The following is a 10,489-nucleotide window of genomic DNA, read 5'->3' on the forward strand; positions in this document are numbered from 1 at the left end:
TTTTCTTATAGGATCTTTTATTAAACTTCCCCCAGTAGTTTCAGATCTGCATGTCCTAGGCTTCTAGAAGTATGGTATACTGAAAACTGGATGGCAGGAGCTGCACGGGCTTGTTTTCCAAAGAAAAGGACTGTTTCAAGGGAGAGACAACTTCTAGGGATACCACAGAGCTATTTCAAAAATCATTCGGAACAGGGCCCGTGAGTGGAAGTGAGTGCCCAGGTGACATTCTGCTAAAAGATAATAAATACAGCTGAGTTTAAAAATAAAAAAAGAAAAGAATATGAGCAGAAGTAATAGCAGAAAACTCCCCAAATATGGGGAAGCAATCTGACATTCAGTAACTGAAGCACACAGAATGCCAAATAACATCAACCCAATTAAAACCTCACCCAGACATATAATAATCAAAATCCCAGAAATTCAACACAGGAACAGTGTATTAAAAGCCACTAGAGAAAAGAAACAGATCACATTTAAAGGAAAACCCATCAGAATAACGGCAAATTTCTCTTCACAAACCATCAAGTCAAGAAGAGCATGGAGCAGAGTACAAGTCCTCTATGAAAACAAATTCCAGCCCAGACTACTATACCCTGAAAAACTCTTTCAAGTTTGATAAAGAAGTGAAATACTTTCATGACAAAGAACAACTAAAGAATTTCATGACGACAAAGCCAACCCTACATAGACTACTAAAAGATATCTTAGAGAGGGACCAAAATGACCACAGTTCCATAAATGAGAATGGAAAGAACCCACCAAATAGGCCAAACAATTAAACACGGGAGAAAAAGAGATATACAATAGCAGTCTTCCTTTGTTTTGTATACAACAGAAAAATATTCCCATCAGCATACAGAACAAATGGACTCCTCCTGCACCCTATGGGTCATGATGCTGTCCAGGTTTACAGGGTGGATATCGAGGAAATAGCAGTACCTCAGTCCCACAAGTGACACCAGGCCACCAGTAAGTGTCATGGACACTGTCCACATCCACCACATACTAGAACTTTGTTCAATATCCTATCCCCAAACTGTTAGAAGTGCTGGTCATATATTTGCCATTCCACTATTTTTGTTATGTTTTACCCTTAGAAGAGCTTTACTATCATGAAAACTTTTTCTTAGTTGATATTTTTGCATATATTAACCTAATCAAATACTGTGTGAGTACTCTGAATTGATTACAGATTCGTACATATGATACCATACATTCTGGCCTCTTAGTTGAACTCACAATTTAATTTTAATTTTTGAATATTATTTTGAAATATTTAATTTTGAATTAATTAATATTTAATTTTCTGAATATTGTTTAATTTTAATTTTTGTTTTATACTGTTTCTTTGACTTACAATCTACTTATAAGATATGGTATATTTTCTCCTAGTATTAGAAACTTTAAAAAATGTATTTCCATTTTCCATTGACTTTATACTAGTTTTCCTTTTTCTTTTACACACACACACACACACACACGTATATATATGAAAAAATATGCATATAGCCTGACATAAGGTTGACACTGTTTTGTGGAAATATTCAATGACCTTTTAAATGTGTTTGTCTAATATAAGTATATTTCACATAGTCCTGCATAACTACCACTTTGAGAGCTCTAGTCTTTATCCAGGGCCATAGAACAACTTCTCTTGCCTTCTGGACTATGGTCTTTGCTATTTTCTATGTGTTACGTCTGGAGGTATTTGAATATTTTGAATTTATATAACTGGAAAATATTTTAATTTTAGTTTTCAAAGGTATGTTTGCTAAGTATAAAATTCAATGAGGACAGATCTTTTTTTTTCAGTCCTTTGAATAAATAAGTCTAGTTTCTTACCCAGTTGCTCTGTTTTTTCTAATGTGGAATAAGATGCTATTCAATTTTGTTCTTCCATAGCTAATATTTTTATGTATATGCTTTAATAATTTTTTCTTTACCATTAGTTTTGGGCAATTTCATTTTTGTGTATCTTGGTATGATTTTATTCATATTTCTTGTGCAAAAGTTTCTGTTTTCTTGGAAATGTAGTGCTATAATTTTAACTGAATTTGAAAATTTTAAATCTTTGAATATTTATTGCTTACCCCCTTCTACTTTGAGAATTCTAATTATGTGAATATAAGTTTCTTGATTTTGGCACCTAGTGAACTGTTTTGTGACTAATCTGTAAACTCTTTCTTCTTCATATTTATTTTAGACAATGTTCATTTTTATATTCATTTAAGTTTATAAATAATTTTTTACAACATGCAATGTGTTATTTAAAAAAGATTATTATTCTATGATTATCTCTGCACTCTCAAAGTAAACAACATGGGACCAAACAAATAGCATACACATTTTGAAAGATATCCCCCAAAAGGCAGTCTTCTGTGGGTTTCTTTTTCTCTACCGCTTTTGTATCTTAGAAGCAACAATCACAAAGGAAAACTTGGTCCTCCTCAGACTCCAGAGATAGCAGAATAGACACACACATCGGTAAGGAAGAGCAATGTGATGGAAACAGAAGATGAATCATTTTCTGGAGTGAAAATTGTGTACAGAAGCAATTTGTCACATCACACCACTCCTAAAATCATCTCCAGATTGCCTGCTTGCCATCAGAAACTTTGCTTCCCTGGCTTTCTTAGTGTCCTTTAAGCAAATGAAATATGCTCAATTGAAGCTTTTTTGTTTATTTAATATTTTTGTGCTGCTTTACTAGGAGAGCATATTTTAATAACTCTGTGTACTTAATTGTATAGATATTTATGACACTATTTTTGCAAGCACAGAATAAAAATCATCTCATTCTGGACAAGGTCAGATTGACCAACACATACTTCATAATCTTTTATATTTAGTGTCAACTCCACTAAACTAGACACAGTTAAACTGAAAGCTTTATTGTAAGCATAAAATTTGGTAAGTTGTTCACAGAGTTAGACTTCAGTTTTGGAGGGGCAATGAAAGTATGGTTGAACGGATGGGTTTTTAAATTTATTTTCTAGCAGTGTTGGGGATTAAACCCAAGGTATGCTGCTAGCAAGTGGTCTACCACTAAGCTATGTTCCCCAGCCTGAAAAAGATTTTTAAAAAGAGTTTTAGTAAGGTCTTTTCTGTTCTTCTCGACAGAGGCAATATCTTAGAATGGTTAGTCCCATAAATGTACTCAAGAATCTATGTAGCACTTGGAGCTGCTCTCTTTCTTCTGAAAACATAACTTTGAGAGTTATCTTCAGTTCCATTTTGCAGAGGCACGTTGGAAAAGTTGCAGCAACCTTACACACATTTCTTGGTCCACTTCTACTTAAAAGTGATTACAAGCATCTAAGCATCTCCACTGGTCACATTGAAAAGATTGTAAATGAATAGTCACCATCAAATATCAAGCATGTTTCCTGTCTTGTTATTTTTGAGATTCCACCTGTTTTCCCCTTGGTACCATTCTTTACATGTTGACATCTGGAAAGAGGCACTACCTGGCAGGCTTCTCCTCAGCACTAGCTATATCCATTAGCAGCTGCTGAAACTCTTCCCAGGAGGGTCTGCTCTCTTGCTTTGCAGGACTCTGAGTATTAGAAGTTTTATTCTTAATACAAAACTCAAATTAGGTTCACAACATACCTACTATAGGTACAGCTCTACTTTTATAAGTGCGTAAGTATGTGAATAAGCACTCTTCCAATATTCACAATAAAATCCTTCTATATCCTTCTTTAGTTTTGCATCTCAAGCTCCTCCATATATGGCAGGGTTACTTTTCTTATTAACATCTTAGCTCTTGCCTTAAGGATTCTCTTAAATTTCACAACAATTTTTGAAGAATGTTACATCTTGTTTCAAAATCTAAGCCCATTTACAAAGAAAACAACTTATCAGACTCTTGCTCAGTGTTTAAAATTACTATCTTCATTTAAAGTTAGTTCCAAAGTTTTATTTTCCTAGCTAAGAGTTCTTTTTACAATGCTATTTTGTTCCCCAGGATGGAAGTAAGAGTCAAACAGATTTGAAAATGAGGGGTTGGAGCCAACAAGATGAAATATAACAGAGACTTTGCTAAAACAGCTTAAATGGCACGAACTTCTACATTTGCCACACCACATGGCTGACTCACATGGAACTTGTGGTCAACAAAGGACCCAAGTCTTTCTCCATTCTGGCCAATCAGGTGCTTCTTTCACTCTCCTTTAAAATTATGAGAAATTAAAAATCATTTTGTTGGTTTTAACTCATTCTTCTTGCTTTGTGAGTCTTTGTATTTTTAAAATCTATTCAGGTATAATTTACTATAAAGTGCTTAGGTCTGCCCTTCCTGTCAGCCAAACCCATGGAGAGGACATTCTGCCTTATTCAGGCTTTTGACTCAAGTGCTAATCTTATCCAGAAAACACTTTCATGGACACCTCCAGAAATAATGTTTAATCTGGACACCCTGTGTCCCAGGCAAGCTGGCTCATAAAATGAACCCATGTGAATACTATGAAAATACCCTGAAAGCCCAGATTCTCACTGAATGTGAAGGAGTAAGTAGTAAGTTACTACTGATATTCTGTCAGTAGGCACCAGTACAGAAGTGCCTGTTGAGTATGCTGGGCAGCATTCGGATGGGCTGCAGTGTCCATTGTGATGGGTTGGTGCCTGCACTCGATCAGTTGTGAAATATTTTGAGTGTCATGCCTGTGGCTATCTGGAGTGCCAGATAAGTGTACACTTGTCTAAATATAAATGTGTTGGGTATGCTTTATAATCCTTTGGTGCAAGGGTTTATAAATACTAAATTGACTTTCTATTTCTTCTCTGCAGGGACTGAGGCATTTGAGAAAGACCAGCATTCGTGAGAGGATTTGAGAGCCAAAATATGGTTGCTATGGTGGTCATGGGAGGACTATGCATCCTTATCTGAAACAAGCGAGAAGACACAGAGATAGGGAGAAAAGGATGATGAGGGCAGAGACGGGAATTGTGCCAAGCAACATGTGGTGTGCCACCATCAGCGGTGGGACCAAGGACGTGTTCTCCTCTAGAACTTTTTGGCTCTGCCTGACACCTTGATTTTGAACTATCGACTTCCCAAAATGGTAGGGAATGAATTCCAGTTGTGCTAAGCCACCCAGTTTGTGGTCATTTATTACAGCAGACACAGGAAATGATTACAGCTGTTGCTTCTCATCTGGAATGTGTGTTTATGGGATTCCGTGTCCTACTTAAGACACCATGACATTAGGCTTTTTGTATTTCTTGTATTTCTAATTTTTAAGCTGTATGTCTTTTTAAAAGAAATTTAAACCATGAGAATGCCTCATATCATTCCCCCCAAAAGACTGGCTACTCTCAAGACTGTTTTGTAATTCCAAGGACCCTTGGTGAAATGTAGCAGAAGCAGGCTTGGCAGTGAGACAGACCCAGCTTCCAGGTTTTCCTCTACTCCTACTACCTGAGGGGCCTTTAAGGAATCATTTAACCCCAGTTGCTTTATGGGACTAGGACAGAGTCAAGATTAGCTTGTACGTGAAAATTTTCTGCCTTCTCTCCAAATAATCAGTTGAAAACAGCATCAGCCTGCATGCAGGGAGACCAGTTAGAAAGATGCTGTGAACATCCAAGTAAGAGATGCCATGCTGATCCAGATCCTAATTATTCTCTGGCTCAGTCTGAATTTGCATCAAGACAAGATCCTCAGAGAGCTGATGTTCATATTAAAGCTCGAGAGGAGTTGGAGGAGACTAATTAGGGTTAGAAGACAGAGTGTAGATATGGAGTGTTATTAAGAGTAACTGATATGCTTAGCCCCAGGTATACTGACCTTTTCAAATTACTTTATTTTTCATCTAGTGAGTTCTCTCAATTTTTTTTTCAACTGACCTCACAGTCTCCTGGACTGAGTTCACACTGGCCTTCTCTTTGGATCTGGAGCTGTCTGTGGACAGCAAGATTATTTCTTTTCAGGCGCTCCAGCAGATGGCCCCTTAAGCAGCTTAAAATCAATAAAATGCAAAATAAAACACTGTAGGATAATTCCACTTTTCTTTTGTTTTTGCCAAAGCAGATTGTGACTCCAGCTGTTCCAATGATTTCTTTAAGTTTCTTCAAAGACAACAGTTGACTTTCACTTAAAAGCACTAGAGGGGAGGGAGGAATTGAATTACCTTGAGGAGTTCTGAAGAGTGAAACGTGAGTTCTTTGTTGTAGTTGCAAAGGACAAAGAGTGTCCTTGTTTTGTTGGGAAAACATCTTAAAACTAGGAGTTTATGGGTTTCTATAACAACTTTTTAAAATAAGGAAGATAGTAGCTGGATTGATGTAGAGCTTCATTAAATAGAAAAGTATCTAGAGAAGAATCCTTCCTCATGAATAATAATTCCCATATGTCATTTGTAGAAGGAAATTGTTTCATCCTTGAGTCAACATATTCATTACAGTTGTATTAGAATGACAATTGAGCTGTTGACCTCTTATTTCTTTGCCTTTCCAAAACTCTAAGGAAAGCTATCAGTTAGCAAAAACAAAAAGTACTTTCCATCAGACCATGGAGTCCATGGTGGAAATGCATGAGACTTCTTACTGAGTAATTTGAAGTTAAGTACAAAAGGATCAGACCCTTCTGAAGTAGATATTTGTTGCATGCCGGCAAGTTGAAGGCATTGTATTAATGGTGCTCAGTTGCAATCAACAGAAACCAAGTCCCCTCAGTCTGAGGAGAAAAGAAGTTCACTGGTGGGAATTGACAGGAAAGCTCTCAGACCAGGCTGTGAAAACAGACCTGAAAAGGAATATCCAGGGCTCAGAGTTTTAGGGAAGCTCAAACTACAGAACTACTACAGAACTACAGTGGTAAGGTATCTTTATTATACCCACTGGACACTATGTGTTCTCTGCAGCACTGGTTACAGATACTGTGCCCATAGTCACACCAGTGACCACTAGATGCTACAACATTTGCTGTCTGAAGGAATTGGAAACTGTCCCTTGCCCCTTGACAACACCAAGGAGGAGTCCAAGGTTGGGGAGCCTAGGTCATATGATCTTACCTGAGCTGCCAGATGTCAGGGTCAGGGCCAGTGAACATTTGACCTGTTCAGCTTCCTCAGAGGAAGATGGTCCTGTCTCTTATCTGTGCTCACATATGGGGGAAACCCCAACACCCTCCCTAATTAGTTGCATCCTGTTCAGTGGCTTTCAATTCTAGGCTATGCTGATCCTCCCAAGTTTCTTTCTTTTTTTGTTTTCATCTTTATTTTATTTTTTCCATAATTTTATTGAGAAACAAATAGCAATGAGACAGTTTCAAACCAGATTGGTAGGACAGTTTCAATAATTAACACATTGCACACATTCTTCCTAGTGGTTAATTGCTGTACAAGATGTGGACTTGATATCCTATTTACAAACACCATTAGAACAAATCCCTCTATTCATTAAGAGAATGCAACTATATATCTATCTGAACCACTTTGAATACACAGATACAAAATGGACATTCATCTGTATCCCTTTTTTTTGTTAAGTTCCATTATTTGAATATTATAGGTGTGTAAACTAGGCAAAATATTCTAAAAGAGTCCACTAGCCCATAATAGTATTGGGTCTTCCGCTACACTGGCAATGTCAGAAATTGTTGACCTGAGTCCCCTATAGCTCAACATAATAGCATGGCTTTACTTCTTATACTTCGTTTTTATACTTTTCTGCTGGATGCCAAGTTTCTATTTAGTCTGTGTCTACTGAGCTCCAGACTGCTATGTCACATGCCTACATGACATCCCCATTTGGAGATCTCAGGTTCTCATGGATGACAATAAATTCTTGATTTCTCCTCTCCGTTCCCCTACAAACCTCCAACTCCCTCAGTATTCTCGACTCAGTGAACAGCACTATCAATCACTTGAATTCAAATTCTAAGGATTGGTCTCCATTTCTCTTTTTAAATTTATTTATTTATTTAATTATTATTTTAAAGAGAATAAAAACAATAATGAAAAACATTACAAATCATACAGAATTTCACTAAACAAGATGAGAGGAATTCAACAATGTTTGTTATATTGCATATTGTCTTCAAAGTAGCTGTTCAGATTACCAGATATAAGCATGCAAAATTGGTCAAAAATCTAAAAGGAAGAAAATAAGTTAGGCATTTACATTTCCTTTCAATAGAACAGTAGAAACCAGTAGCACAATTATCCCAGCTTTTCTGTATTATATATACATATATTTTTCCCTTCTCTCCTTCTTTTCTTTTTTTAAATGTATTTTGTACAGGGTCTCATTATGCAGCTTGGGTTTGTAATGATCCTCCTATTATCAGCCTCTCCAGGGCTGGGATTACAGGCGTGCACCACCACGCTTGGACATGGTGGCTGGCTCAATGCACCTGGGGGCGGGGCCAGGGCAGGACGTGATGCCTGGGATAGAACCCTGGTCCCTGCACTTACCTAAGCAGGTGCTTAGTCTGCTGAGCTATCTCGCCAGTCCTTTCTTTTCACCTTCCCCTCACTCCAGTTGTTCCTTCCCTTTGAACAGTTTATTTCTCTTTCACAGTATCTATTGGACCTTTTGGATTTTGTTTCCTCCTTTAGGTTCTTACACTAAGGAGACAATACAGTGTTTACACATGCAGGTGTGATTTATTTCACGTATGAGTATGGTCTCTAGTTGCATCATTGCTCCTAGTCTTCTCATCTTCGAAATTCCCAATCTATTCTCCACATGCCTGGAAGGGATTGCCTTCAGTAGCTTCCCATCACACTCAAAATCAAAGCTTCTCATCACAGTCTACCTAACCTCCTTTGATGTAATTTTCCACCACTTCTCCCTAGCTCACTAAGTTCCACTCCCATGCCACATTCATTTTCATCCTAGTCTTTGCTTTTGCTGGCCCTGGAAGAATATTTTTCCTACACTGTATGACTCATGATGTGGCTTCCTAATTACCCTACCCAAATGAGTCTGATGCTAGGACACCTCCTACCATTGTGTCAAAGACTTGACACTGCCATTCAATATGAATTTCATTTGGTATGGTTATTTAGTCATCCAAGACAACAAATTAATCACATGAATTCAACATTTAGGAGTCTTTAAGTTGTTGTTTCAAGTTTGGGGCCTTATTTTACTGAATTTTTTTATTATTTGAAAGAGAAAAAACAAAAGCAAAAACATAAAACAACCAAAAACAATAAATATGAAACTGAATTTCAAAACAAGATAATAGGAAATTAACATTGTTGTTATATAACACATTGCTATATTCAAAGTAATTGCTTAGATTATCAGATATAGGTATGTAAGATTGTTCAAACAAACATTAACTGTTCCTTTCAATAAAGCAGTAGAAATTAGTAATATTATTATCTTAGCTATCTTGTGTGTATATATTACCCTTTGGTCTTTTTCCTTTCCTCCATCCCAGTTGTTCTTTCTTTAAAAAAAAAGATAAACATAACAGTGAAACCAAGTTTCAAAACAGGTTATTAGAACAGTTATAATAGTTGCTACATTGTTAATTATCTTCCTAGTAGTTATTCATGTTATAAGATGTAGGCATGCTAGCTTGTCTATACTATATTAGCACAGAATTCTCTTTTTAATGAACTAAGAGAAACTAGTTGAATAATAATTTTAAATTATATATCTCTATCTATCTATCTATCTATCTATCTATCTATCTATCTATCTATATCCTTTTTCCTTTCTTAATTTCCCCCTTTCCCAAAGAGTTTGTCTTTTCTTTTGAACAGTTTCTTCCTAATTCAAAGTGTCCATTGTACATTTAGGATCTTATTTACTTGCTTTTTCACACTAGTGAGACAATACACAAAAAGTTCTCATTGATTTCACTCTTGAGTATGGTGTTGAGTTGCATCCATAGACCTATAAAAGACTCCATTTTATCCTGCTTATGGCTGAATAATACTCTATTATTTTTATTTAAAAAACATCATTTTTATCCACTTTTAGGTAATGGGCATTTGGGTTGTTTCCAAGATTTAGCTATTACACAGTGTGTTCCTATAAACAAGGGTGCACATACATCACTGTGGTTTGATGATTTTAATTCTTCTTTGAAGATACTCAGAAGGGGAATGGATGGGTCAAATGAAACCTTCAATACCAGTTTTGTGAGGAATCTCCACATTGATTTCCACAGTGATTGTACCAGTCTACACACCCACCAACAGTAGAGACGGGTTCCTTTTTCCTCACAGCCCCTCCAGCACTTGCTGGTTGATGATGATAGTCAATATTTTTGGGGTGAGATGGAATCTCCATGTTATTTTAATGTGCATTTCTTGAATGACCAATGATGTTGAACATTTTTTCACATATTTATTTACCATTTGTAGTTCTTCATCTGAGAAGTGTACATTCATCTCAGATGCCCATCTCTGGGTTTGGTCTTTGAATTTGGGGTGTCTAATTTTTTTCAATGCTTTGTATGCTCTGGATATAATTTCTTTGCTGTGGGACAAATGGTTGTAATTTTTTTCCCACTCTTTGA

General features: G+C 36.5%; 1 pseudogene across 1 annotated transcript in view; it reads left to right on the forward strand.

The window, feature by feature from the left end:
• LOC101576431 overlaps nucleotides 1-10,489 on the forward strand; it is a 92,898-nt pseudogene that overhangs the window by 2,612 nt on the left and 79,797 nt on the right. The gene's annotated exons all lie outside the window — the stretch shown is intronic.

Source organism: Octodon degus, unplaced genomic scaffold, assembly GCF_000260255.1.
Source record: "Octodon degus isolate 3935 unplaced genomic scaffold, OctDeg1.0 scaffold00167, whole genome shotgun sequence".
Taxonomy (NCBI): Eukaryota; Metazoa; Chordata; class Mammalia; order Rodentia; family Octodontidae; genus Octodon; species Octodon degus.